The sequence below is a fragment of the Lathyrus oleraceus genome, chromosome 2 (assembly GCF_024323335.1).
Source record: "Lathyrus oleraceus cultivar Zhongwan6 chromosome 2, CAAS_Psat_ZW6_1.0, whole genome shotgun sequence".
NCBI classification, from domain to species: Eukaryota; Viridiplantae; Streptophyta; class Magnoliopsida; order Fabales; family Fabaceae; genus Lathyrus; species Lathyrus oleraceus.
The window spans coordinates 182,827,814-182,831,871 of NC_066580.1; the positions used below are offsets into that span (position 1 = coordinate 182,827,814).

A 4,058-nucleotide genomic window follows, 5' to 3' on the forward strand; every position below is an offset into this window, starting at 1 on the left:
TTAGAAGCTTTGGACTCGCTCATTGTTGGGTTATCGGGCCCTTTGTAAGCGGTCCCACTTCGTAATGAGATAGCGTTAGCTTGCCCTCGAGGGTTGAGTTGAGGTTGTCCAGGGAATTGTCCTCCAGGTGTAGTTTGTGGGGCTTGGTTTTGTGCTACCTGTGAGATTTGGGTTTCAAGCATCTTGTTGTGAGTGATTATCTGATCAACCTTGGTCCCTAATTGCGTTATCAGTTCGTTTACGTGAATGTTCTGGTTTAGGAATTCTTTATTTTGCTGAGTCTGGCCTGATATAAAGTTCTCCATGATCTTCTCAAGGTTAGACTTCTGGGGCACAGCTTGCATAGGTTGATTTGGTTTTTGGGCTTGATAACCTTGTGGTCTCTGAGGTGCATAATTTTGGATAAGGATCTGGTTTTTATAGGAAAAATTCAGGTGATTCTTCCATCCAGGGTTGTAAGTGTTTGAAAATGGGTTACCTTGGGCATAACTTACTTGGTCGGTGTTCAGGTTGTTCAAAAGGTTACACTTTGCTGATTCGTGTCCTTTAGATCCACAAAGTTCACACTCTATGTGGACTACCGCTGCGGTGTTAGTGTTTATAGAAATATGTTCGACCTTAAGGGCTAAAGCGTCCATTTTCGCCTGCATCATGTCCATAGAGCTTATCTCATGTATTCCACCTTGAGTCTCCTTTTTCTCTACTGATGCTCGTTCAGTTCCCCATTGGTAATGGTTTTGGGCCATATCCTCAATTAGGTCACAATCTTCAGGGTAAGGTTTGTTCATCAACGTGCCACCAGCGGCAGTGTCGATGCTCATCTTTGTGTTATAATGGAGTCCATTGTAGAAGGTATGAAAGATCAGCCATTGTTCTAGGCCATGGTGTGGACAAACTCTTAATAGCTCTTTGTATCTCTCCCAAGCTTCAAAAAGTGATTCTCCTTGGTTTTGAGTAAATCTAGTTATTTGCTTTCGAAGAACAACAACCTTACTAGGGGGAAAATATCTAGCAAGGAATACTCTTCTAAGGTCTTCCTAGGTAGTTATTAAGTTAGCTGGAAGTGAATCCAACCATGAACGTGCTCTATCTCTGAGGGAGAAAGGAAATAATCTTAAATGAATCGCATCAGGTGAAGCACCGTTGGATTTAAAAGTGTCGGCCAGTTGGATAAAGACTTTTAAATGTTGATTTGGGTTCTCAGTAGCGAGACCCACAAATTGGTTCTATTGCACTAATTGCAATAAAGATGGTTTTAGTTAGAAATTGTTGGCAGGAATGAGGGGGTTTACTATACTGGAACTAGGTTCCTCGTCAGAGGGTTGGGCAAATTCCTTAAGAGGTCTCCGGTCGCGATTCTCGGCCATAGCTTTCTTAATTCGGACGAGTAAGAGGCGTGTACGAGTGTAACATTCGGGTTCCGCTAAAGGATCTACTAAATTTCCGGTACTATGGGTTCTTCGCATTTACCGGCTGATAATGCCTTAGTCTAGACGGTGTAACAATAGGGTACGAAAATTGGCAAAGTTGGTCCCCAACAACGGCGCCAAAAACTTGATCGCTCTATTCACAAGTGCATGAATCACGTTAGAGTAATATAAAAGAATATCGATCCCACAAAGACCAAATCGTCAATCTATCGATTTCTATTGTTACAATGTTTATCTAAGGCGGTACAAGAGAGATATTGATGTCACAAAATAACAGTAAATAAAGAAAAATATAGTGCAGATAAAGATAGGCTTGAATGTAATTCACGTCAGTTAAACGATATTTCAATTGTCTAAATAGAACTACTTATGGGGCAATATTTTCTACTCTTGAAAAGAATCCATTTAACAGGAATTGTCACTTTCGCGTATTCAGAACCGAGTTTACCCTTAAATTAAGGCATTTTATTGTCACTTATAAAAGGTGCGCAGAATGCTAAAGTAGTAAACTTATTTTTAAGAAATAAGACTCAAAAACTAAGTTGAAAAGTAATTTTGATTTGGAAAGTTTACCTAAGGAGTTTCCTGATTTTAAATGCATCAACGCGTCCGAAAACAGTTTTAAAAGTCGTTTTTCCTTAAAGTGATAAAAATTCCTAATTAACTAAGCCAGGATGCTTTCGCACTCCTTGAGTAGTTAAAATTAACCAAGTTTGTTTCAGAAAACTCGAATTAAAAATCAAAATAGCCTTTAAAGCATTTCTACAGATGCAATATGTGAAACATCCTTTTAACCGTGATCCTTACATTCTAACCTTTGAAAGATTTAGCCAGACATGGTAATACAAACAAATACAACGATGTTGAACATGATGAAAAGAAGTTTAGAATGTAAGGCGTGAAAAACAAGTAAACCGTGTAGAACAATTAAAACGAGCAGTAAAGATAATGGTGGGAAGTTTAAATAAAATAAAGACAATGACAAGGAATTAAATAAAGTAAAGTGTTAGATACCCAAAAGTGCTTATTTGAGCCATCAATTAAGGGTATCTTTCACTCTATTTCCTTGCTAAAATTGTCAAAACCACAATTGTTTTACATGAAATGCATTACATTGATAAACAAGCTTGGTGCCTTTGATTTGTGTGTTATTGTGCAGGAAAAAGGCATGAACTAATTGAAAATGAAGACACAAGAAAATTGGCAAAGGAACCAATGAATACAAGCATTCATCAACCTGCTCGCTAGGCGAGCTGCTAGCGAAAAGCTCCAGTAAAATGTCAATAAATTCGCTAGGCGAGCTCCTAGCGAAGGTGGTAGCGAGTTCGTTCTGTTTTGGTGAAAAGCGCAGCCAACACTCACTCGCTAGGAGAAGCTCTAGCGAGTCCCCAGCGAGCATTCCAGTAGCAAAACCTCTCAACCTCGCTGGGGCGAAGGTTGGAGCGTGTCCTTCGCTAGGCGAAGGTTTGTTCGCTAGGCGAACATGACAGTTCAACAGATCCTGTTTTCTCTGGGCGCAGGTGCCTTTGGTGCCACAATTAGACCATCGCTAGGCGAGCCTTTCTGCTCGCCTAGCGAGCATGACAGCCCAGTACTACTCTATAAGTAGCAAGTGCCACTTTTGAGCACCATACCTTAGTTTTACTTTATTTTTTCCAGCTTTTGCTCTAGAGAGATATTTTTGACCTAGATTTCATTTCTCTTCATCTTGTAACCATCTTCTACAAAAAGAAGGTGGATTCCCATCCAATCTCGATTATCCGACTTGGATGTTGATCAACCTTCTTCCGAAACTTGCCGACCAAGCTACCATGAAAATGAGTAGCTAAGTCATCCATTTGTCAAGGTTAGATGTAGGTGATTACTAGCTTTGGGTGTAAATGTAAGGATCTTCATATGTAAACTCTTTAATGGTGAATATATGATGAAAACTTTGTTTCTATTTAAAACTCTTTGTGTTGGTTTATGATCGAGAGATGTTTACCAACTCTTGACCTAGGTTTTCATCCAAACTTGTTTGTTAGCTAGAGATAGTAATGAATGATTTTGTTCACCATAAGGTTGAACCAAAAAGTTGTCATTTTGATAGATTGTGTTCGAGAGAAACAATGGATCAAAATGGGAAAACTCACAATGTGTGTTCGAGAGAAACATATTGGGAGGACTTTGTGAAATGATTTATCATCTAAAGGAGTTTATAAGATTGTTGACCGAACAAATACATGCAAAGTAATCATTGAACCCTAACTTTGACAATATTTCTCATTTAATCAAACCATAACTTTTACCGCAATTTAATACCTTTGTATGCAAGATAACGTGACACCCAATCAAAACCCTATTGTTACTTGAGCCAGAATTAATACAACCATCGAACGGCGGTGATATCTTACTGTCATACGGTGAACTGACTTGGGGTGTTTTGCTTTTTATCGCAATGTCGCGGATAGCAAGAGTCGCCACCGACTTTTCTTTTATCCAATAAGGAAAGGTGGAAAAGAACAAGAAAGACCTCAATAGATTTTGGGTTCGGGAGGTACATTATACAAAGGGAAGGTATTAGCACCCTTTGTATCCATGGTTATCCATGGGCTCTTAATTGCTGGATCACTTATATTTTTGTCTGAA

At 39.1% G+C, this 4,058-nt stretch overlaps 1 non-coding gene across 1 annotated transcript; it reads left to right on the forward strand.

Moving 5' to 3' along the window:
• The first annotated feature begins 876 nt into the window (after positions 1-876).
• Positions 877-983, forward strand: LOC127124993 (small nucleolar RNA R71). Its single transcript, XR_007804462.1, has one exon. It is a non-coding gene; the product is annotated as a small nucleolar RNA R71 (small nucleolar RNA).
• Positions 984-4,058: the final 3,075 nt, after the last annotated feature.